The 25,543-nt window shown below is 40.4% G+C and overlaps 1 long non-coding RNA gene across 2 annotated transcripts in view; it reads left to right on the forward strand.

The window, feature by feature from the left end:
- LOC147655812 (uncharacterized) overlaps window positions 1-23,834 on the forward strand; it is a 94,712-nt gene extending 70,878 nt beyond the window's left edge. The window contains exons 1-8 of one of the 2 annotated variants that reach the window (XR_015275716.1): window positions 1,709-1,835; window positions 2,291-2,478; window positions 3,670-3,880; window positions 18,314-19,617; window positions 19,716-20,146; window positions 21,372-21,455; window positions 22,923-23,230; window positions 23,341-23,834. This is a non-coding gene — a long non-coding RNA (uncharacterized LOC147655812). Of the gene's footprint in view, window positions 1-1,708; window positions 1,836-2,290; window positions 2,479-3,669; window positions 3,881-18,313; window positions 19,618-19,715; window positions 20,147-21,371; window positions 21,456-22,922; window positions 23,231-23,340 lie in introns of those variants that run through there. The other variant, XR_015275711.1, reaches the window with a different exon arrangement.
- The last annotated feature ends 1,709 nt before the right edge of the window (window positions 23,835-25,543 follow it).

Here is a 25,543-nt window from a genome sequence, read left to right on the forward strand (position 1 = left end):
CCTAGGAAGAAAAGTGTCCTCACATGGAGCAGGTCACCTAAGATGCAGGATAAGAAAAGCTGTGGGAGGAGAAGCATGGAAAATAGATGTGGTAGAAAAGCATCTTGGAGAGAATGCAAGGGCAGTAAGGAACAGGTGGTTAATATGAGGTTTCAAAGCTGCAAGCCAAGGCAGAAATTGCCCTAGATTCTACTGTTGTTTTCTTCTTTGTTGTGGTTTTGTTTGTTTGTTGGTTGGTTGGTTGGTTTGTTGGGGGGGGGGTTGAGAAAAAAAAAAAATCTTGTCATTTTTTATTAAAGCATTCCCAAATCTCAGTCTGTAGTTTCTGAAGTGTGCCCTAGAGAGGGATGTTTCCTTCCCTGTGTAATCACAGCTGGTCGTGGAGGCACCACAAGCCCTGCTCACTGCTGAGCTCTTATATCAGGGTCTCCTGTGCACGGCGCTGTGTGCTTGGATGGGGGCAGCAGGAAAAGAGCCTTCTCATGGTGCCAAACATGAGCTAGAAACTGTTCACGATCTCACAGCCTGTCTGAGATCACAGAGACCTCTGGAAATCAGCTGGTGCAACACACCTGCTCAGAGCAGGGTCAGCTAGAGCAGGTTTCTCAGGACCATAGCCACTCAGGTTTTGAATATCTCCAAGAATGGAGACTCTACAACTTCTGTGGGTAACCTGTGACAGTGTTGGTGACTCTCACTGTCAAAATGTTTTTTTTCCCTCATGTTTAGGCTTATTTTCCTGTCTGATTCAATGATATGGGGGGCCCCACTGGACTGATTGGTTGCTAAACAGGTCCCTGGCCATTGTAAAAGGCCAAGGTAATAATATCTGCCTATCAGATGGCAAATTCTGTCTGAGATGGTGTAACAGAGGCAAAAGCAAATTTTCCTCAAGGGTGCATGCTCTCATGACAGGCTTGACAAATACAAATATTTTAAAATAAATGAGCTGTCCATACCCATTAAATTGAATGCTATGTGGCACTTGTGAATTAAATAATTTTCACATGGTATTTAATGATTCTCACCTTGTGGAAGATCTAATTTTGCTGTGCTGTTCCTGAATTCATGTTGTAGACAAAGCAAATATGTCACTGTGCAATAACTCTTCTGCTCCAAGATGGACATGGATCCCTAAGTGGAATATGAATTGAAAGATTTACAGCCATGCTAATTCTCAATGACTTGTACTAAGACAGAACTAATTCAGTTCTCTGAGGCGATGAATACAGTTTTTGTGAATTACTTATTGTATCCTTATTACAAATTTATCAACATTTGATTCCTCAGTGATCACTTGACATCTTCCAAAGTTGTACTGCTTTACACAGAAAGAGATGAAAGTCATGTCTGGTAGCAGATGTAAAGGAAGATTTAAAGCATCATTAATAACTTTTTTTTTTTTTAATCCTTATTAATAATTTTTCTTTTAAGCTTTCAGCTTTACTGCTTATGATTTGGGCTTGAGGATTTTTCCCATTTTCTTCTCTGCCTTGTTAAATCTAACTGCACTTAAATTACAGTTCTGTGTTTTCTGTGGTTTGGAACAGAGTTGATGCAAGTGCAATATATTGACATTTTCTGACTTTATTTCTTTTCATATTGGATAGAGAAAACACTAGCTTAAGATGACCCAGCTGGTCAAATATGTTTGTTGAACTACTGAGACTGAATTAACTGTGTCTGAGCAGCTACTTTCTCTTAACAGGTGGCAAATTTCACAGTTTCTGTCAGAGAAAAGAGCATTCATGTCTTTCCATGGAATGATAAATCTGTGAATCTCCACAGAATAGAAGTTGATATAAATCTTGTCCAAAGTTCCCCAAGTCTTTGAGGTGGGACCAGTTTCCAGTGCTGCCACTTCTTGACACCTTACCACAAGCCTCACAAGAGACCACAAGATGTCTGATACTCATTATTTTAATGACTGCACTGTCAACAGCACTGCTTATTGCAATGTTTCTAGCATTTTTCCATATCAGAGTAGTCCACCTTCGGGGTTGTGTCCAGTTCCCTTTTTAGACTTCCTGTGGATCCCAGTAGGCATTAAATCAAATTCTTTCTATCAAAATTCAGAAAGGGGGTGAGGAAAACAGTCTGGGCCTGTAAGGCATTTAATAGATACTCCTCTATTAGTATCAGTAAGAGCTGGATGCAGACATATCATGATTTGTAGCAAAAGACACATCATTGAAGGAAGAAAGATATTTCTGTCTCAGTCTCATTTTCACTTGCTGAGCAATTCAGGGTACACATTAATTTACTCAAACTATTTTTCTGGTTTTTACAGTTCAGAGTATAGTATTGGCCTTGCCATGAAAAAATGATGGAGTTGCACTGCCAAATGGAAACAGGAGCAGCTGTGCTACCTCTGGTCTCCTGAGTACACGAAGAAAGCAAACAGCATTCTTTTATTGTCCTGGCCTGAAACTGCAATACAGCAAAGACAAAACTCTTATTTCTTAAGATTTTCTTAAGGTACATTTAAGAATGCCTTTTTTAAAGTCTCATGCAGAGCTGGTGCACATTGCTTAAAGGAAGACTGCACATGCTTGCTTAATGTGTACACATAAGACCTCACTGCAATCTTTAATCCCTAATATCTTTGAACAACTCAGCTGCCTCAAGTAAAATATGCTAATTACATTTTACATACCTACCTCGAGGTCTTTTGCTGGGTAATTAAGCTAAATAACTCTGAGCTAAAATAAAAGCTACTGGGTTCTCTTTGGTAATAGTAACCAGGGATTGTGTGCAATTAAAAGATCAGCAACTCTAGCTAGAAACAGATCTTGGGAATGGTCTGGCCCTTTTCTTTATACAGCCTTCGCTGCTATGCTTGGAGTGATTCCAGGTCACTCCTGGAAATGCAGTAGCTCTTAGTCTTAAATGTTCCCTTTTGATTATGGTTGATTCAGTTCAGGGATGGGTCTGTTGAAGTGGTGAGAAACACATAAAGATGCTAATATATTTCCAGCAAGATTAGGGGTGTAATAAACAGCACTGTGCCAGTGAGACAAAGGGTGGTAGTGTGAGTGGTGATGAAGGTTAGTGGGCTAAGTGCTGTTTGAGGTCTTATGTGCAGAAGTGTCCTGTGTTAAACCTGTCATAAAACTGGAACATGGGCTGTTGTAAACCTGAATGGATATATGGAGCTGAAAGGTCTACTTTGGGCTTGTTGGTTATCCTCCACTCTTCTGGGAGAAGGGATGATTCTGCCTCTTGTACACACAGTCTAAGCAGGACCAATTTAATTTCTATGAGTCTTGTTAAGAGCACTAGGTCCAATGTTGCTATGGTAACACTGCAACTATTTTACCTAGCCCAGGGCTTGGTGGCCCTGGGGTTTGATGGTGAAGGAGATCAGGTTCTCTGGACAGGGCTGTAGCTCTTCCCTTGCTTATGGGCAGTCACAGTTTGTACTGCTTTGTCTGTGTCCTACACCAGTGGGAATGCATGTAACCATTAAAATAAATTAACAACTCCCTTTGTGGCAGGAAGTAGTCAGAATTCCCATAAAGAAATCTATAGATGCAAATATTTATAACAGACAGGTAGCATAGGGGAAACTGATATGCTGGAGCAGATACATTGATTTATCTCAGGAATAGTATAGCTAAAGGCAGGGGTTTGTTCTTTTGTGAACTGAGATGGTTTATTTTTTCTCAGATGAAATTAAAATAAGCGGCAAGGGTGGTGTGGACAGGCAAGTCCAAAAGTTGCTGGAGGCCTAAGGGCAGAAAAAGGAGATGAAGCACAAGTTACGTTTGTTTTCTGGGAGAGAGTGTCAAACAATTGTGTCTTTCTCACCTGGAAAAACCTTTCAAATGAATGTTTTAAAAGTACCCTTGAAACTCAACTGAATATTTCAGCAAGTGAGGTGAGTCTCTTTTATATTTTCCTAGTAAATATTTTATTTTGCTCACATGGATTCATCAAGTGAGAAAGGTTCCTATATTTTTTTGCACCTGTCTTATTGCTTGTATAAGCTGCCCCAGCTTTAATGTTTTGTCAACACCGTGAAAGGGTAAATTCTCCTGGGCTTCTCTTCATGTCACCATTGAGGAGCTAGGGAACTCCACCAGACTGCTAGGTCTTGTTCCTCCAAGTATCAGCTTCAGAAACATCTCTGTTCGTGGGATTTAGCTACTGCCCATGGAATGTTGTCCCAACCTGGCCTACTCTTTTAGCCTGTCACTATGAGGAAGGAAAGTCCTCCTTAAAAAATTCCACTGTGTCTTTTCAGGTGAAATGCAACTTTTTTTCTCCCAGGAAGTTTCAATTAACGTCTATAAATTCTACTTAATCTAAGATGTTTAATCTGGATCTCCAGTGAGCAGATCTAGACACAAACTGAAGAAACTGATGATGCTGTGATGTCTTCTTGTCATGTTCTCCCATGCCTGCCTCTCACTTTGGGAGAGCTTTGATGTAGTTACTAGTTGCCATGTGGAGGTTGCTCTGATCTTGGCCATGCATGTCCTTAGAGCACTTTTCCTTTGCATCCTTCCTTTCTTAATGTTGGCTGGTTTTCCCCAGTAACTGCCAGCCCTGTGAAAAGGTGGAAGTTTTGCCATGCTCACTCTCCAAGTATTAGGCAACAGCTGCTTACAGGAATCCACAGGTGCAAATCAGCCCCTTGAATGCTTTTATTTCATGTAGGGAAGACTAGGTACAAAAATGGTCTGCCAGGGATCCTTAACAGGCAGCTGAGGAGCAAATGAAGAGCAAAACCAAACCTAAGCATCCTATTCCTCTCCTCTAAACATGTTCTGCCTCTACAGGGACCTGCACATAGTATGTCCTGCAAAGGTCTCTGCCTCTTCTACCTCATCAGGTTATTTAGGCAGGGAAATATCCAGTTTCTTTCCCTGAGTGACCTAGGTTTGTGAATGCTCAGGGATTGGGGGATGTCCACACCTGAGCAGGAGCAGATCACACTGCTGCCCATGACAGGGAATCCCTGTGGAGCTCTTGAAAGAAGGCGGGAGAGGAGACCTAAGTTACACTCAAGAAACAAAGTTAGATGTTCAGGCAGGATTTGGGGCTGTATTTTACAAGTGGCAGGACAGCAGACACTTTAAAATTTTACTTACCTCCATGTTTTGTGCGTGTGTACATGTCAAGTTGAAAGAAAAAAGGGAAAACAGGTTAATATTTTAGCACATTCCTCTGCCTAATACTCCTTCAGCATTTTCAGACACCAGCATACACAGAGGGCTGTTAATAAAGCATTTAGCTGCAATAATATATTGGTTTGCACAAGTGTGATGCCCTATTTTCTTTTAATGATGTGAACTAAGTTTCTCTCTCAGGATGAGAAAACCTAAAAAAAGAATAAAAATTGTTTTAGAATTTATGGATTGTTTAAAAAAAGTGAAAATAATAATAATAAATGCTTTGGAAGATTTTAAACAGCTTTTTAAAGTCAGATCTATAGAAAAAAAAATTAAATCCTACTGTTAATTTTTCCCCCCCAGGTCCCTGGAGGAAACTAATTTTATATAAAAAATGTCAAGTTTATTCTATTGATTATGTTAGATTATAGTGTTAAGCATCATCCAGCAGAAGTGGAAGAAAAACACTTCTTCTATTTGCTACTTATCTCTATGTAAAGTTTTGCTTCAATCATTTATTATTCAGGTTTCCATTTTTGCAGAAAATTCAAATACAATTGAATAAAATTTCAAAATAGTTATGTACAGAACATATGAAAAATGAGCCCAACTATACTGTAAAAGAAAAACTTTTTCCCTTTTTACAGCAGGAAGTATCAATAGGAATTATTTTAATAGTTACAATAGGAATTGGAATTATTTCAATTTCTGCTTGACTGACTGAGCTCTGCACAATGCATGCTGCCATGCAAAGAGACAGCTAGCTCCTCCAAGTTCTGACATGAAGAATACTAGCAGCTTTCTTTCTTCTTTCTATTTTTTAAAGAGGGATTAAAGCAAACAATTGGTATATCATCTGAGACTCTTATGCATTTTCTCCTTCGCTTTCCTTACCTCACAACTTCTGACAGTTCCTGACTGATAAATGTGCAGTTTTTCAGATATTTTATTTTTTTTACCAGCTTTTCTAGCAGTGTGTTTCAAATCTTCCCTTGTTTTTTAGCAACCATATGCCAAATACCATGTCATGAACTGAGCTTGTGAGAAAGAAATCATCTGATCAAGCAACATATATTTTTTTATGGTGGTGTTTGGCTAAGGGATCATTTTAATGTCACTATAAAGGTTCCTTCCTCTGTGTTTCCACCTTCAAATACCCTGCTTGTAAATTTATGGTGCCAGTGGAGGTTTAGTGATAATTGTTCAGAAGCAGAGCATGGCAAGAAATAGATGAGCAACATTAATGTTCTCCATTTAGGGCATAAAAATATTGCAATCATTAAGTCCAAATGAAAGGTTTAGTGTAAAAAGATGTCAAAACCCAGCAAAGGTAAATGTTCTGTGTTTCTGAAGTTAATATGAAGTGCTGAATTATTCCATACCCTTGGCATCCCAGGTTTGTTGCCCCAAACTATACAAAAGAGAGTTAATGGAGCCAGAGCATTCCATACAGGGTTACTGTTTTTAAAAAGGCTTTTAAAATGTGAATGAATGCAAGTCCCTTTAGCTATATGAAAATAGATGGAAATATATTCAGTGCATTTATGGCGTATGAAAGGTTGTATTTAATGTTCTCTGGTCTTGACCTTTAGACTGTAATTTGCATTTGATTTTCAATGCCTCTGAGAACATTTTACTTCCTGCACTAATTCCCTTTCTAAACTGTGAGGACTGCAGACTCTGTTGCAATATTGATCATTTTTCACTGCTGCTGGTACACTTGTCAAGGCTTTATAGAGTTAACTATTGTTTTGAAGTGAAACTATGAATTTTTAAATCCAATGGGATTATACAGGCAATAGATTTGTTCAAAATTAAAACATTCCTTGTGCTCTAAACTATCTGTGCAACTGTGACTGCTCCTAGAGAAGGTTTATTATTGTGTCATGTCTGTGCTTGGGTTCACACCAAGACAGAGCCTAAAAAAGAAAATCTTACAAGAAGACATAGCCTTAGACTACAGTGAAGTGCTTGAAGTGTCATTTTATAATCCCTTGTAAAAACTCAGTCACTTAGACTTTGTAGTCACACTGCATTTATGTCACACATTTTATGTCACACTGCATTTCCTGTGTGTCTGTGCACAATTTCATGTTTCATAAGCATGCATTCATTCATTCATTCATTCATTCTTTCTTTCTTTCTTTCTTTCTTTCTTTTTTTAATATTTTGTGTGTCAGTCCTGTCTCTTTCTCTTCTGTAGAGTATAGTAAATTTATTGCCGCCTTCATCTTACCAGCACCTCACTCAACTGGTCTGACATACTCAAACTCAGAATGATCATTCTCCACCCTTATTTAGCATTAAATCCAGTAAATTCACTTCACATCTGAAGAAAGGCTTTTACTTCCTAAATTTTTTTTCTGCTTTTTCCCCCCCAGTCACGTCAGTAGCAATATCTTTTGACAGACGGTACCATCTCCTTTATTAATTCTTGACATTAAAAAGTGACACTTGAAGATCAGGACCTCAAAGGGACACAAGGCAGTGCATTTGTTCATACACATAATTAACATGCTGTATAACTTGACATATCTATATGTCATGTTCCTCTGCTCACTTTAGAATTAGCAAATTGATGTCTGGTGTCATTAACACAGTGAGGTCAGTGGGCTGTTGTGTTAGACAATAGACTGCATCATCTACATTACACTTGAGTTCACTTGCAGCCCATGGAAGGAAAAGGGATGCTCTCAGGGGCTTGTGTGGAGGTGTTACTTCAGATCAGATCTCAGTTCAGAATGCACCAGAAATTAAAAATAATGTTATATGAAAATAACTTGAAATGAGGTATTGTGCCAATAAGCTCAACAGAGTAGCATGCAAACAATTGAATTATGACTAATGCAGGTCAAGCAACGAGGGGAAATGACCTGTATTTAATAAATTTAATTTTTGATTACACAATACTGATAGCCCTAATTGAATAACTTATTCAATACATATTCCTAGTACTCATCAGATGTATTCTCTCAGGAACACTAGCAGTATAGAGCTTAAAATTCCAGAAAAGCTATTTACAAGATCTATTACTTGTCATGGCAGTCATATTTGCTGAGTAGTGTAACTATAATACAACATAACTATTCCAAGCAGAAAAAGGTAATCTGGCTGAAACTCTTACACTACCTTTATTTAGAGGCACAGTAACATGCAGACTTGTCATTAATATCATCAACAGGAACTTGGCTGAGAAGTCATATTTAAATCACAATGTTTAAGGCTCCCCTCCTTGGCACTGTGCAAGTCCAAGCCTGCTCCACAGAAGCATGATGTAATGTAGTGCAACCAACAAGACCTAGGATTTTTTTCTTATTTTGGAAATTGTTTCCTTCCCTGTCTTTTACTTAAAATAACAGTATGGGACCTGCCCATGAGAGATGTTACAGTCATCAGCATAGTGGTAGCCAGTATTTTGTGTTAGGGGGTAGGATTTACAAAGCTGAGCTAGAAATTCTCTGCCTGTTGAGGATGCAGGTGTCAGGATGGTTTTTTTTGTATGAATATAGTGCATAAATATGGTGACACAAACCAGAGAATAAGGAGGAGAAGGTGTGGCATATGGTAGGATACTTGCTTTTTACACTACTCCCACCCAAGGTCAGAGCACTCTCTCAGGGAGTGAAGGAAGGTGGGTTTCCAGCCTGCTGTGTTCACAGAGGCTTTGGCTACCCACACTCCTACCCAAAGATATGCCCAGCCTACCTGGCTATAGGTACTGGGCTGGAACTGGGCAAACAGGGCCAAAATGGAAGGGGTGGCGGTGTCAGGCTGTCGATGAGAGGAGATCTGGGGAGTTTTCTTCCTGGAGACTGTCAGTCTTTTACTAAGTGAAGCCATAATGAACTCCATCAAAATCTTATGCATGACACGAGTCTGAAAGGAACTTGTACCTTCCTCATCTCAAGTTTTTTATTTTCTTCTGGAAAAGACCCACAACCCAACCCCCTGCCAAATCCCCAAACAGTGCTGCATTTCCTCTGAGCTGTTTCCTGTTCTAATGCAGTATCTTTCTATTCCTATATGAAGGATTATCAGACACTATCCTCCCTTCTCCCTTGTGTTTTGCACCCTTTTCCTGGTAGCAGTGATATATTCTTGGCCTCGCATTCTCTGGCAATTGACCTGTGAGTTCCTCATTTTCTCTTATGAATCGTCTCATGTCTGTTCTGCCTTCTGCTCTCTATCACAAATGCTGCCTTCTGTTCTCAGTCACTGTTGGGTTTTTTGTTTAGTTTTGTTGGGGGTTTTTGGTTTTGTTTTTTGTTTTTTGTTTTTTAAATTTTTAGTTCCTTATCTCTCTTCTTGGTGCTGTTTCTGTGTTGCTTTTCTGCTAGAGAAAAATAAAACAAAACCACAGAACCAAAATCACTAAAAAAATAAAAATAATAAAAAATATACAAACCAACTGAAAAACCTCAAACAACCTCCCATGAAAGTTCATACTTGCACTGCCTTCCTTTCACTGTGCTTCAACATACAGACACCGCTGACGTGACTGTATGATTACAACTCACTGCGTCCTTGCCTGACTCCACCTTTCTTGTCTGATGTGCCCCCTTTCCTGCAGATCCTACAAGCTCTGTAACATCAAACATAAACTATCAGAGAAAAAGTGTTGTTGCATCAATAGGTGCTGTTCTCTTTTCAGCTGTTCAGGATATGGCAAAAAAACTCCACCTCCTGAAGCAGAGCATCCTGCTGGTCTGGAAAAGTACTCACTTTCATTATCAATCTTCTGCTGTTTGAAAAGCAACAGTGTTACTCTTGAGTGAGACTAGTCTGTGATTTGTGGTGATTTGACTGTGTTAGAACCAGCCCTGCTTGTAGCTTAAAGCTGTGGGGCAAAAATTGCTTGATAGGAGTGAAAAAACGAAACAATCCCCTCTCCCCAGACTGGCACATTTTTCCCTGTTAAAGCTCAGAAGAGCTCTGCTAGTCATGGCACTACCTCACAAAATAAGGTAGCATTCCTAATGAAAAACCTGAGCACTTAACTGAGATAAACAGATGTTTGCAACCCTGTACAAATATTTTAAATTCCCTGGTGACAAGTTAACCCTGACTGAATGCCAGTTGTTGTTCTATTGCTCTCCTCCTCAGCTAGATGGGGGGGAAAGAAAATATAATGAAAGGCAAACCAGGCATGACTTGGGGAAATAGGTTTTATTTATCAAATCAGATCAGGATAGCATGATGAGAAATAAACCCAAACCTTAAAACTGCCTTCTGCCCCTAATCTCCTCCATTCTTCTTCCCAGGCTGAATTTCACTTCCAATTTTCTTTCCCTCCTCCCCTACAGGGGTGCAGCAGGATGGGAACGGGGGATTACCATCAGTTCATCACACACTGTCTCTGCCACTCCTTCCTCCTTGTACTCTTCCTCTGCTCCAGAGTGGGACTTTTCCCATGGGAGGCAAACACAAACTTCTCCAGCATGGGTCCCCCGTGGGATCACAAGTCCTGCCAGCAAAACTGCTCCAGGGCACGCTTCCTACAGGAAATCCCCCTGCCCCATCATGGGTCTCTCCGTGAGCTGCAGGTGGATCTCTGCCCCACTGTGCACCCACACAGGCTCCCCCTCCACAGGGGACAGCCTGACTTACTATGGTCTGTACCACGGTCTGCAGGGGAACTTCTGCTCCTTCCCCTCCTCCGTTGGCCTCGGTGCCTGAGGAGTTCTTCTCTCACACATTCTCACTTCTCTCTTCTCTGGATACAGTTGCTGTTGTCCTTTTTTTTCCCTTTCATGAATAGACTCACAGAATATTCTGAGTTGGAAGGGACCCACAAGGATCATCAAATCCAGTTCTTAAGTGAATGACCCATACAGGGATCAAACACACAAAAAAAATACATTCTCCCAGAGGCACTGCCACTATCCCTGATGGTTTCAGCTTTTATCAGCAGTGGGTCTGTCTTGGAGCTGGCTGGCATTGGCTCTGCCAGACACAGGGAAGCTTCCAGCAGCTTCTCGCAGAATCCACTCCTGTAGCTCCTTACACCACTACCAAATTTTTGCCATGCAAACCCCAAAGGGGATGGACTTGCATCCTTCCAAAAACCTGTGAATTAAGATACCCATCTCTGACAATGGGAACCATTTTCCCATGCTGAAGGTTCTTGGAAGAAAAAGAGCTAAAGAGTGCCAGTACGTGTTACAATAAGAGACAGGATACTATTAAACAGCTGTACCTCATTCACTCTGCATGCAGTTTTCCCTCATTTAGAGTCACTGCAGAAGAGATAACTGGATAGTGACTCATTTACAGGGGAAACCATGGTTAGTATATTTGACATTATATTCAGAAAAAAGATGAGTGTATCAATCAAAGAAGTTATTTTCATTTGCTCCTTTTATCTCCTCCCGACCTTCTTCTCCCTCAGGAACCTGATTGCTACAAATACTTAAAATTGCATGGAGGTTTTTCTAATGGCAGCACAGTATGGACTTTGCCATTTGCTGATTCATGTATTATAGCAGAGCATCACTTGCAGAGAAGAAAACAACTGCAGTAATAAAAGGCCTTCACTCTTCCTGCCTGTTAGGATTTCTTTCTCTCTTCCTCTGTTTCATTCCTACTTAATTTATTTTTATGTCAATATACTGTGTTGATAAAGAAGCCCTTCACAGCCCAAATGAATCCAAAGATGAATGGATCTTCATCACCAAAGACTGGCTTTTCTACAGTCCCTCAGTTTTTCATCCTAAAGAGGTTAGGATTATCTGGTGCTTTTTCCCCTGTTACATCTCGAAAAGCACACAACATCTTGAAACTCATTTTTACCTTTTCTATGTGCTACCTTTCTCCCTCTATCACACTTCAGGTATTCTCTCGCTCCCTACACTCTTGGTAGACTTTTTCCTGAAAGCTCATTCCGGAGCTTAGATGGAAGTGTTGTGAGATGACTGCATACCATAAAAAGCAGTGAAAGGTGTTGGGCCTGTATCCCTTACCTCAGGTGGACCAAGAGGTGACCAAGGGAGCCTTACAGAAGGAGATGGTCAGAATCTGCCACACCCACCCTTAAAGAAAATGCAGGAAACGTATTTTCTAGATCCTGAAGTCTATTGTCTGAGCTGAGAACTACCCAGGGTGATATATGGAGCAGAATGGTGAATGTCCTCCGGGATACCTGGGGTTCCATCATGACCTCATACTGCAAAGAGAACAGGCAGTGTCCATACATGTTTAGCCAGTCAGGATGGCTGTTAATCAAGAAACCCACCCTCCTTTCACTGGCAATGACATTGAGAGAAATTTCTGCTTCCTCATGTGCTCTGCTATTTTCACAAGTTTGGAAGAAATATGTTGTAAAAATGCATTCACTCCTTGTACAGGAAAATTCACATGAAAAAGACACTTCTGCATTGCTGGGATATAGAAATAGTGTCAGGGATCTCTCTTTCAGATTTTTACCTTGCACTGAATGCTGCCATCGCACTTTTGAGTATCTGAATTAATCAGGACTATGAAACCTAAAGAGAATTATAAGTCTCTATGGGAAAATTCCATTTCTGCTGCAACTTGTTAGCAGCTGCAGTACAGCAGTGTTGCTGCACTGTCAGGGGGTGAATTTATACAGGCACTCTACTGTGTGCTGGTGGGCTTGTTTTCTAAGCTCTGTAAAGCAAAGCAAGTGCTGCATATCAACAAATTTACCTTCCTTCACCTCACTACCTCTCTGAACTCATATCCCCACTTCTGGGGAAAGCCCAGCAGAGCCTCCTTCTTATCAACCATAGCAAAGCTGGTGGCAATATCTGGGTCTTGCTCAGAGGCAGATGGCAGCTAATGCCTGGCTGGAGGGGACCCAGGGAGTGGAAGCTGCTGGTGGCATGACCAGAAACATGTTCGTGCTGGCAGCAGTCATGGTGTCATTTGCTGGTGCCTGGAGTTTCTTTCTGGCTGATTCTCAGCACAAATGTGGCACCACTTGTACCCCCTGTGTGAGCTGAGCCTGTTTGAACAGGGCTTCCCTGCTCTCACCTACCTTCATCTGCTGTAGATTTGCTTTGTGATTGCTGTGCTCAAAACAGTACATTTCAAAAGGCTTCATTAAAAGCACGTGTCCTGTAAGAGCCATAGTTATTACCCTGGAGACATACTAGAAATGGGGTTATGTATCAAGAGGCAATTGTTTAGGTCAGTTGAAGTAGGCACAGCCATTCCCTTCTTTATTTACCCTGCCTCTGACTGGACTGTTTAGTTCTTCCCCAAAATGTTGCTGAAGTCTCTCTGTGCCACATAGGTTTATAAATTTTCCTTTCATTGTGACTTGTAAACACATAGTAATAGTGGGCAATTTTGATCACATAGTTTAAATTTTGTATCTTGTGCTTCCATGATTTCACCAGTTGGCTCATGCAGCTGAAATGGCCATAGGCTGCACCTGAATCTCTGCGTGTCCCAGTGCTGGTGTATTTCTGCTTCCCATTGCAGAATTTGGAAGATTCCCTTCCTTCTGGACCTGGTAGGGACTGAGACCTACAGTACTTGAAGTATGGTGCTAAGGGTTTCCTCTTATTAACCAGACCACAAACCATCTGTCAGGCCCTTTCCATTGCTAATTTAAAGGACAGATGGATCACCATGAAAATAGTTCCAGCTAATTGAACTTGTCAAATACAACTGTCTAAACCCTATCAGATATTGCTGGAAAATATGCTCTAAACAATTCCTGAAAAAATAGTCTTTGGAATAGCGAGGATGTTTAAAAACAAATTAAAGCTATCCCACGTGAAATCGCAAGATTGCTCCTTAAATTCTCAGGTAGAACTATTTTGCTGGTCTTGGAGCTTTAAAAAACTGTTAAAAAGGATCTTTTTTGAATCTTACTTGATGATGCCTTGCTCATGTCCTGGCATCCAGGAAGTAATGGCTCTCTTATATCCAAATGAGATATTTCCTGCAGTTAAAGCACACCGTGAAGGAAATGCCAATTAGGTATTGAATCCAGCAGATGCAATACCTGTGTGTAAAAGTTAGTCATGCTGTTGCTGTGAAAATTCTTCCCTTACTAATTTTTAAAATATGAGTCTTTCCACAATCTCATAAATATTTAGCAAGACTTCATTTCCTGTGAATTGCTTGATGTAGCACAACAGTGATTTATACATGTGTAGGCATGCATGTATCATTTTCTGTGTGTGACTTCATGGCTACTGAACCAAAAGTGTTGTGGGAATCAATTACTCATGAGAGTATATGTACTTCAAATGCTGCACTCTTAAATAGATAGCTTCCTACTTTTTCATCTTTGACCACTAATTGCATAGGGCAGTTCTGAGTTAAATAACCTGCAGGGCAAGAATTATTTATAGCAGATTACACACATAGGACTTTGATACATTTTTTAATGCTGTGGATGAGAACACTAAACCCTAGAGGAGGCGGTTGCGTCTGTAATCGCAGCTTGAAATGCACTAGCTGTAACAGGTGACACCACGTACCACAAATATCAAATGTGTAATATTCTTTTTGTACTTGGCTGAGAGTAATGAAATCTTTGAAAATGCTGCAAGGCACATCCATGCAGAAATACGTTTGCCCTGGAACTGCAAGTCTGTAGAGCTTTCCTGCACACGTCTCGTGTGAGTGAGGCCCTTCTGCTATGAAAAGCGAGTCCCGGCGTCTGTGCGTAAGCAAGAGCGTGTGTCTGTGTGCTTGTGCTGGAGGAAAACGTCAGCTCAGACTTTCTCCTACTTTTTTCATTGACTGAGATAAACTCTTGTGATTTCCCGCTGTTTCCTGTTAGTAGACTGTCAGAAGAAAGATATTTATTCAACGTCAAATATAATTTAATTTTTAAGTCTTAAGGATGCGTTTGTTGTTAAATTTAAGGAGGGGCTTTATGGTCTAGCAGTGCTAGAATTTTAACTAGTGTAAATTAGCTTAGAGCTGTGCAATAGATCCTCATCTCTTTTGTGTGTGGATGCAATGAGAAAAAGTTTACATTACACTGTATAAAAAGAGAAAGGGCAAGAGAGGGGAAGAGAGAAGTGAGAAAGAGGAAGTTTTTTTTCCTAAGAGGCAAAAATTAATTTCTCCAGTGTTCAAGATTTTGGGGAATAAGGAAATATTGGCATAATACTGAACTTCCTTATTGAAAAAAATATAGTTGAGGGAGCTCATCCTTGTTAGGTAACTGGCTGAGAAGAACAGAGGCACAGCATTTGGAGCTGAAGGGAACTTTCCCTTCAGATTAGTCAGAGTGGAAACAAAGCTCATTCTCCAGATGTGCCATCAGTTGCGGATCTTATTAGAATCCCTCTCAATACCGAGTAACCTGTCACTCAGAAACCAGAAACAGTCAAGTTTTGTTACAGGGTGCAGCAGCAGGCACCACCAGGATGCTTCTCTGGACTTCAGTATTCCCATCACTTACCTGGAAACCAAATTTTCAGGTGTATCTAAACAAATGTAGGTGTTTTAGAAGAGTTATACAAAACTCAGTTTAATGTTGCTTCCTTCTAAAACTAGGCACTTGTGATGAATTCTGTTTTGATATTTTATGTAGAGATGAGAAAAATTTTTATGATATTTTGTTTGGAAGGGCCAACCTAGAGTAAACAAAACCTACTATAAGGAGGCATCAACTGAAATAAATTTCAGCTTTAAAACCCAATGAGATTCAACACCCTTGTATGTCTCACTGCATCATCAGTAAAATGCAAACAATGCTGTTTTCCAAAGCAAAAAGTTTTCATCTTGACAAATAGGATACTTCAAAAAGTATCTAGAACTTGAAATTTAAAAAATTGAAATTTTTATCTGTTTCCCTATACTGTAATTTTCTTTGGGTTTTAAGTTCATTAGAAAATTTTAAGAGTTTAAGTTTCACCTGATTTTTGTCAAAAACATTTTTGTTCACCTAGAAGCTTCTGTGGTAAGCTTGGGCTTACTTCTTCCCCAGTTGCTGTAATGATTACAGACAATAAACTCATCTGTTCAAGTGAAGTCAGGACTTGCTTCATCAATTGGAAATTGATGCCTGAAGAAGCTCTCCAAATACTTTTTATGCATCTATCTTCCCTCCCAGTGGATCAGCGAAAAGTGAGAAGGCTCTGTTATAACTACAACCAACATGTATCTTAAGCACTGAAGAAAAGGAAAAAGATTTAGGGTTGTTGGGCTGGTTTCACTCTTAGCTTGCCCCTTTAGCTCTGTCAATGATCAGAGTAGCAAGTGGCACTGGTAATATGGGCTCTTTGTATGCTTTACCATAAACTGGACCCAGCAGAGCAATAGTTATATTTCTGAGCATTTAGCCTTGATCTGTCCCACATCTGTTCCCAGTTAATAATTTTGTAAGTAATTACAAGGGGATGGTATTTAGCCTTGAGTTCATTTTAGAAGAAGCAACCTCCCCTTTCCTGTGATGATGTGGCCAGTATTTGTACCCTTGGTTCCAAGCAATCGTATTGTTACCATGCCCTGATGAGCCTTTCCTGTTGCCACTGTAGCCTTGAAAGCTGGAAATTGCAAGTGCTGCAGGTGGTGAGCAGCAGGGTTTGATTAATCCAGATTCCATTTTCTCATTGTTGAAAAAGAATGGGGGAAAAGGGATGCTCTACAGTTGAGTGTCAAACCTAGCCAGAAATAGTGCAGCTATTGGGGGTGATGATATGGGTCACACAGTAATTATTTTGAGCCAGGAAGATATAGTGAGACCATACCAGAAAATTGGCAGAGAGCATTGCTTTCACTTGTGGTTATATAAGAGCTCAGTGAGAAGGCCAGACTGCAAGACAAGTACCTTTTCTTCCATTGTTATATTAAAAATGTGATTTTTACCAAAGCTAGGCTGAGCTATAGGCTGACAGTATGAGACATAGGAATGGCATGAATTTGGTGCACAGATCTGTATCAGAGATCATGCAGTCTTCATGCAATCAGGAAAACACTAAACTGCTGACCATGAAGTGAAAATAATAATAATACCCAGAAATGATGATTAGTTTCATAAATACAGAGGCAGCTTCATCACTTTCCTGATTCCCATTTGCTACAGATTCACTGGTGTTTGGGGTGTTTTTTTGTGGTTTTTTGCAACATCATGCTACAACATTAATCCTGTTCTTCTAGATCATTCTCTCTTGCCAGTACTGTAGCATCACACAGCTTTCCCATGCTCATGAAAAATGAGGAGGCTTTTTGGTGCCATGTGGCTTCATAAAGCAGGGGGAGAAGGAAAGGGGTCATGTTTGGAGTGATGACTTTTGTCTTCCCAAGTAACTCTTACTTGTGATGGAACTCTGCTTTCTTGTGTTCAGGCTGAACACCTGCCTGCCATACAAAGTGGGGAATAAATTTCTTGCTCTACTTAGCTTGTATATGCAGCTATTACTTTACCTGTTAAACTGACTTTAATTCAACCAAAAATATTTTCTCACTTTTACCCTTCTGATTCCCACTCCCATCCCAGCAGGGGTGTGGTATTTAGCTGCCAGCTGGGGTTAAACCACAACAGCTCTTCTTGGTGTCAAGTGTGGGGCTCAAAGGGTTCAAGATAATGACAGATTGGATTGGCACGTGCTAGATTGAATTTATAGCTGTTATTACTGTGTAGCTATTAATCTGCAGGCTCTGTGCTTGCCATGGCACTTGCTTGCCTTACTGCTACCATCTGCATTGACTGGGGCACGGGATGGCACCGGCTGAGTGCAGTTATTTACTATAGGGATTGTGTTGGGTTGCAGCTGCCCATCAGCTAAGTCAGACATTATCTTGTGTGCAATCACAGCACAGGGCTGCACCCAGCTTGTGTCTCTTTATAAGCAGGGGTTTTAAGCAGCTTATTTTCATGCTGTTGGTAGCTCCTTCTACCGTTAATTGGTTTTAGAGGCACATACTTCTCTTGGATCTGTACTGCAAGAAGGGGAATGAAGAAGCTTTTAATAGGCTCTGCTATCCTTCCTGTGTAGTGTATTTTATGCACTGGCAATCCCTTCTTATCCTTCAGCCTGGGTCCAGTATTAAATCAGCTGCTTGTGTAGGACAGGAATGCTGCAGAGCAATCACTGACAAACAGAATATTCAAGTTCACATTGCTGTGCATGTGCTCAGAAGGATCCTGTCACATTTCTTCAGAGTAACATAATGTCAGAGTTTCTAGATGTTTGCATGTAGATCTCTCAGTAACCCTAATGTTCCTCTAACATGATCCACTGCCTGCCTTTTTATCTCCTCAGATGTGGCACTTCCTCAAGTCCTTAAAATCAAAACCAGTGTCAGCTCTGTGGGGACTGCAAGCACACACCTGCATCCATGAGCGTTCTCAACCTCCCTGTGGCTGGACCAGTGGGACATGGTGCCTATCCATCCCAGCTGATACTCTGCATCTCCATCACTGCCACAGTGCATCCCTTCCCTGGTCATTTGCTAAGTCTGAGCTGCTCCCTTTCCATCCAAACATTTTTATCTGTCAGTGTTTGGTGGTTTGCAATGACTCCTGGGAGATAGGGTGAGATCGTGTGAATTGTTACTGGCAGGAAGGAAAAGACAAGTAGGCTAAGGAGGAGTAATCTCTAAGAGTTGTAACTGAGAGAGGAAGATAAATCAGACCTCGGACAGTAGGTGTCATGGAGCAAACCAGGGCTCTTAATTCCCACACCTGGTCATGCATCAAATAGGAGTCCTGCCCATCTTCACATGTGGCTTTCCCACAGAATATGGAAGGAGGGCAAGAATCAATGAATAATGAATGATCTTGGCAAACTGCTGCATTAAAAGTGAATACCTCCACTTCCCTGTCTTACAGAAACTGGTATAAGCCTGGAAGAGTACTATGAAAGCTCCCATTCAGTGGAATTTTCCACTTGGTTAATATACATATGCATGCTGTGTGCTGCTGGGATGCTGGCAGAGGGGATGCAGGGACTACAGAGTGAGTGGCTTCTTTGGTGCTTCAAGTACAGGAAAAATATAAGTGGATAATGATAAGAAATGGCTTATAAAAGCCAGCTTTTGAAAGTGTTGTAAAATAGCACTTATTCAGGAAGTGAATGGCAGGGTGTCACAGAAGACTACTTATCAGAGACCCCACACATCAAGCTGAAATGGTGATTTTTGTATTTCTATTTATTTCAAGGTTTGCATGCATTAGGATCAATATAAGGTTAAGAAAAAGCCCCAACAATTCTGACAGGGCCAGCAAGGAATGCCACTTGCACCTTTTAATTTTCTCTGTGCTGAATCTCTGCAGATCTGGAACCTAGGGGAAGAGAAGGCACCTGCACTTATCTGAACATGTTGGAATACAATGTGCTCTGTGGAAGGTGCTGATCCCAGGTTCCCCACTAACCTGGCTGAACTGGGTCACTTCAAATGCTGAGCACCTAGAGAGGAAAAATAGGCTGGTGCATCTTCTTCTTATTGTTTTGGTTGTGCTTTATGAATCAGAACTGGCTGTGGGTTCCTGCCATCATGGAGGTGTAAAGAGCTGTGAAATCCAGGTATTCAAGCATCTCCTTGATGCAGATGCACACCAGATGGGGTAAGACAGTACAGCACCAGTCCTTGATTTTTGCCTGAATAAAATTTCTTCCTGATTACATGCTGGCTCTGATAATCACCATTTACATTTTATCTTAGGCATAATCTGGAACATGAATTTTCAGTGAGAAAATAGGCATATCTTGGAATACTGCAGAAGATATATTGTTTCTCCAGGCCCAGGACTTTCAGAATAAGAAGGTAAATTGAAATTAACGAAGAAATTATTTTTATGAACATATGGTGCATGTACATCTTTGTATTTTTTCCTCAGCTCCATGCAAGGTTCTCCACAGTTTGTTGTATGATTAGGGCCCCACATAACAGGCCCTCATTTGTGAAATGATGTATGTGCTTTCTTGAATCTAAAATTTGGCACAGGAAGGCAATTTAAAACTTAAGTTTCTTAAGAGGAGCCTCTAAATGTACCTTGCACACAGGAAAGAAAGATGAAAAAAGGGATCTCAATCCTCCTACCTCCTACTGATGTCAACATCATCTCTGAAGAAAGTTCCACCTTCCTTCCAAAGGTCAGATTACCCAGGAAAAGTGAAGTTTCAGTTTCTTAAAGGAAGTTTCCAAGCAGAGCACTTCAAATAGTGTATTTTTCTGTTCTAGTCTGTGTCTCTGAGCACCAGCACTCCTTCCACTTTGCTCTAGATAAAAAAGCATGTTGTGCTTCTTCCTGTTTCAGTTATCAGCATTATAATGCTTACTTTGAGTTTGTTCTTTGCTACAAGCTGTAGAGATGACACATAGTAAACAACTACATCTCTGCTGTGGAGACCAGTTTTGCATACTGAGTTTTGTATTTACAAAGACTTAAAGAAAGTGAGATCAATTTATGGATTATGAAATAAGAAAAGAAAGAAATTTTGTTCTTTTATTTGCATTCTACTTTCCCTTTTTTTTAAGAAAAAAAAAAAGGGAAAGTAAAAACGGAAGAGGAAGAACGTGATCTCGTGGACCATGAATATTTTTGATACTAAAACTGAGATGTTCACACAAATCTCAGATGCCAAAATAGGGCTTTAAGTAATACGTATAACTACTATCTATGCATATTTTTGTGAAATTTCTATGCAGTCTCCAAACAAATAAAATAGATATGAATTTTTTTTTATGCATCTAGCTAGTTAGCTAGATAGCTATCTCTCTGTCTCATAAGACAGACTGTGAAAATGTTATTAATTGGCAGCACTTGTTATTTTTGCACTACTTAGAAAGATTAAAAAAATCAAACCCAAAACTCCACAGATATTATTCTGGTCTACCAGAATCAGCCTGTTGCTAGTGCAGGACTCCCTACATTAATTACTTTGAAGAGCCTCTCAAACCATTTCTTTCAGCAGTTCTTTAATTAATCTTTTTGTATAATGAATGACAATAGAGCCTTCATCCCCTTTACAAAGGGCCTGTAATTCTATGCCACTTTCAAAGTTTATTGCTTGTATAGATAATATGTGTTAGACAAGTATAATACATAATAGTACCAAAATGCAAGTAATACCACAGGTATTTTAGAAGCACAGATGAACCGAAGGAAGATTAATGGGATTTGGCAACACGACAAAAATGCCACTGCACAAGGACATCCATCTCTAGAGTCTTAGTTCTGTATTACTTTGAGGGGAACAATCAGTGGAGTAAAATACCCCTTTGATGAGTGTAATTTGGCGACAATTTGCAAACATGATAATGTGCCTTGCTAATTCAAGGGCATTTGACATAGCTATCTTGACGTTTTCATTGCAGGAGCTGTCAAGAATAATCTGGAAGAGTAAAAGAGTCTTATTGGAAAGTGCCTCCTTATCTTCAGTAATCTAATAATCTGTAGTGGTAAGGTCAAGTAATTTTTAATGATATAGCCTTTAATCCTCTATCAATTACTACTTTTAATTACAGCTGAGCTGCTGAGAAGTATAGAGGTCTTCCTGAAGTTAAAATGAACAGATGTAACTCTGCCCTGAATAGTCATCTATTGACAAAGAGACAGCAGTTCCCTTTCTCCATCACCACTTCCCTGGAAATCAACTGGCTGCAAAAGCAAAAGGTGCTGAGCCCACTAAACTTCATGCCAAAGATCTGGTTGTGTCATAACCCATATCCATGACAAATTGAGCCAAGATTACTGAAGAAGTTTTTTGTGTTTTTTTTCTAATCTATACCTACTTGACTTTGCCTTTCCATGTTTCTAACTAGCTAGCTGCACTAACAGCTGTGAATATATTTTCTAGATAATTGTGAACATCTCTATGGGCCATGACTTAAAATACCAATCAGTCTGCCACTAAGTCCCTTCCCAGGGAGAAGGGAACACTTTGCCTGGGAGCCATGAAGGCCTGCTCAGAGCAGGGTGATCCCAGTACTGAGCAGCACAGTCCAGGCTGTAATATGTGTACTGATCACTTGAAGTGTTTTGGGTAAATTAATAAAAGTACACCACATTATTAAAGCCAAAGTACAAATTTCGCAGCTCACCAGCCACCCTGAAAAGTTGCAGCTCTCCCTTGATTTCATGTAACAAATTTTGCTGAGTTACCTGAAGACCTCACGACTCCACTTTCCCATGGATGGTGTGGCTTCAGAGGATTTTTTTTTGGCAATGGCACAGTGATAGATTTACTGATCCTGCAAGGTAGTACTGCAAGGGTCCAGCTGTTTATTAAAAAACAGGTAAATCAAAACTTCACATCAAATGAAGACTGTATTTTACTCCTTTCTCTATGTGTAGGACTCTCCAGAATTCTTAAACAAAGATGCATATAATGACCTTGCAAATTAGATCAGTGTAATTCAGAGAATGAAATTAATTCTTCAAGCCCTGGCTTTGTTTGTCACTTACCATCACTGTAGTTTCTTTTCATCCTTAATTTTTGCTCCTCTCCAGTATTTCCAATAAAGAGTTTTATTTAGAGGAAGAAATAAAAAGAGGGGTTTATGCATCCATTATTTAATGATGGACTTCTATCCTGAGGGAAAGTAGGCAAGAAGGATTCTGATGGCAGAGTGAAGTGAATTAAAGATCAAAAAATTTCCTAAATTTGGCTGAGAGTTTATGGCTTAATTTGCATAACTCTGGTTTTAATGCCAGTGACTTCTTTCCTGATTCATTGTTGGGATTTTTTTGTTTTCAAATTTAATTGCTTGTGTATTAATTTTCACAATTCTGGAGCCAGCATCTCTGTGAGATCTAATTTAAGGACTGTATTTCCTCTTTGAAAAAAAAAGAGACAATTTCACATAGAGCAGGAAAACTCAAGAACAATGCCATTTTTTATATAACATACTTTTATTTCTTTCCAGAACAGCATTTCTTTTCTAGGGGTTCTTAGGAGTGGTTGTTGTCTTTGCATACTTGCCTGCATGCAGTTTTCAGACTCTCCTCACCATCACAGAAGGCCAGAAGAGACACCACAGGCTGCTCAAACTTGCCTAAGTGGGCCAGATACTCAAGGGGTACCCTTGGGCTGGGCAAAGGGAATTCTAGCCTGCTGTACCTCCCTGCTGGCTGATGCTTCCTGGAAAGAGCAAAATAGCCTGCACATCACTCTGCCGTAGGAGCAACTAAATTATACCTCATCAGAGGTGTCCTAACACAGTGCATATACAAGGTATGTGCAGAACTTTATTTTCCAAAGTAGAATCATTATAGGGATAAGAATTGGGTGCCAAAAGTTGTCTAACCTGCCCTCTGTGGTTTACTTTGTGCTCCGCTTCCCAGGGCTGATGGTGTGGCCCCACAAAACCTGTGCAGTCAGCAAAGCTGCTGAGCACCACGTGAAAGTGAGCCTGAGGGGACACAGGGTCATGTCCCACAGGAGGCAGCTGCTTTAATTTCCCTCTAAACCAACATGGGCATCCACAACTGGTGAGCAGCAGGGCAAACCACAGGACTAGGGTACTTGTTGCCAAACCTTTGCCTCCTTGGTGCAGGATGGCGAGTGGGATGGACAAGCTGAGGGGCTCAGCTGAAGGATAAACATCCTCTTGCTTTCACCACGGAACAAGACAACAGTTTTTACACCACAGTTAACACCACATCCAAAATAGTCTCAACAATGCCTTCCCCATCATCCTTCTCATTTCTCATCATTTTTACTGATAAGGTTATGCCAAACATACCTGCTAAAGGGCTCTTGTGAATCTCTGCCTTTATTTTCTCTCCTTCCTTCCCTCTTCTGGAAGAAAAAAGAAGGCAACAAATATCTTCCTAAACAGAGTATTTAAAAAGTCTTATTACTATAAGATTAAGCACAAGGTAGGACAAAGAATTGTAGAAAATGCACACTGAAGATGTAATGAATGTTTAATGAAATTATGAGAAGCTTATGGATGCTCAGGTGCTGGAGCTTGTGGTTGTCTAGGACATCCCAGAGAACACACAGAGGTATCTGAAATGGCAATAGTTTTGTGTGATGATCCTCCCCAAGGATAGCAAACATTGTGTAGATCTGATATAATGGAATATGGAGTCTTCTGATTTCCAGTTAAACTGGAAAGAGCAAAGAGCCTCCACATAAAAAGAGCTCTAAACCAGACTGTGTTACTGGCAAAACAGGAGCGATTACCTCCCACATGTCTTTTCCTAAGTCTGCTTTGTCCTTGGTTTGTAATTTCTTTACTGATATAAAACAGCCTGGCTCCATCACAGGTAACAAAGTGAGGCCCATTTTTATTGCAGCCGGAAATTTTCTTTAGCCCAAAACTGGTATTTTTTTGGAGGGCACACTTGTCTCCATCCATGGCACTGACAGGTAGCCTTGAAGTGCTGCCCACCCTAAGCACAAGGTGCTCACACCATTGGAAAGCCTGCACGTACAGAGAGAGCAGTACAGGCCATAGGAGCTGAAAGCCTAAAATATATTGTACCTGAATCTGAGGAGCAAAAAAATCATGATTCACAGCTATAACTTCCATTAGTGATGCCTATTCTGCTCTGCAGAGAAGAAGCCTCAAAGAAATCACTTGTCTGTGCTCTTTGAAATTAAAGAACTAATGTACGCTTCTGAAAAGTGAAAACACTACATCTCTGGAAAGAGAATGAAAGCAAATAAACTTTCAGTCATGGCCTCTGTCAGACTTACAGGAGCTCCTGTTCTACCCCGTAAAAACCTATCTGTGTGATTCTGGATTAAGGCTCCTCCTTAATCAAGACAGGAAAACATTCTGTCAAAATAGTCAAGAAACTCACTGCAGAATCATACTCTTGCAAGGTCCTTTCTGGCAAGCAAGAAAGCCACTAACAAAGACTTTTCTGACCTTCATGGGCACATTAGACTTCGGATGCTCCTGCTTCCATTTCTACCTCTATCTGTCCTGCTGGTTGGATTAAAAGCCCTGAGGTTTTTGGCTCTGCTCTGTCACAGCTCTCCTTGCAGTATTGTAAACCCCAGAAAGATGTAGGAGACTGCAGACCATATGTGTGCGTGGGGATAGGTTGAGAGATGATTTATTTTAAGGCCAATGCATTATTTCCCGACAGTAACTAACAGGAGAGTTACACTCAAAAGATATTCTGGAAGGACTGACTTTTGCAGAGTTGGGAACACTGACTCACTCCTGACATCCTCTTAATTTCCAGTGCATGATGCAGAGGTGAAGGAGGAGAAGGATGGGAGTGATGTCTTCCTTTTGCTGTGATAGAAATAAGGGCTGGTTTCTGACTTGGCTCCCTTCCTGAAATTTGCCAGCATGAGATGGGAGACTGCAAATAGCAAGTCACAGATAGGTGGCTTCTGGTGCATAGAACAGATAGACAAATTTTTTAGTTGTCTCACTTTCAGACAATTGCCTAAAATACACCAAGACCATATATTCCCCAAGAAAGAGAAAGAAAGACAAGATTAACTGGCTTTCATATGATCTTCTTATACTAAATCTAGAATAGGTAGAATTACAAATGTCACCAGAGATAAATTAAAACA

This window comes from Cyanistes caeruleus, chromosome 1 (genome assembly GCF_971803275.1).
Source record: "Cyanistes caeruleus chromosome 1, bCyaCae1.hap1.1, whole genome shotgun sequence".
Classification (NCBI taxonomy): Eukaryota; Metazoa; Chordata; class Aves; order Passeriformes; family Paridae; genus Cyanistes; species Cyanistes caeruleus.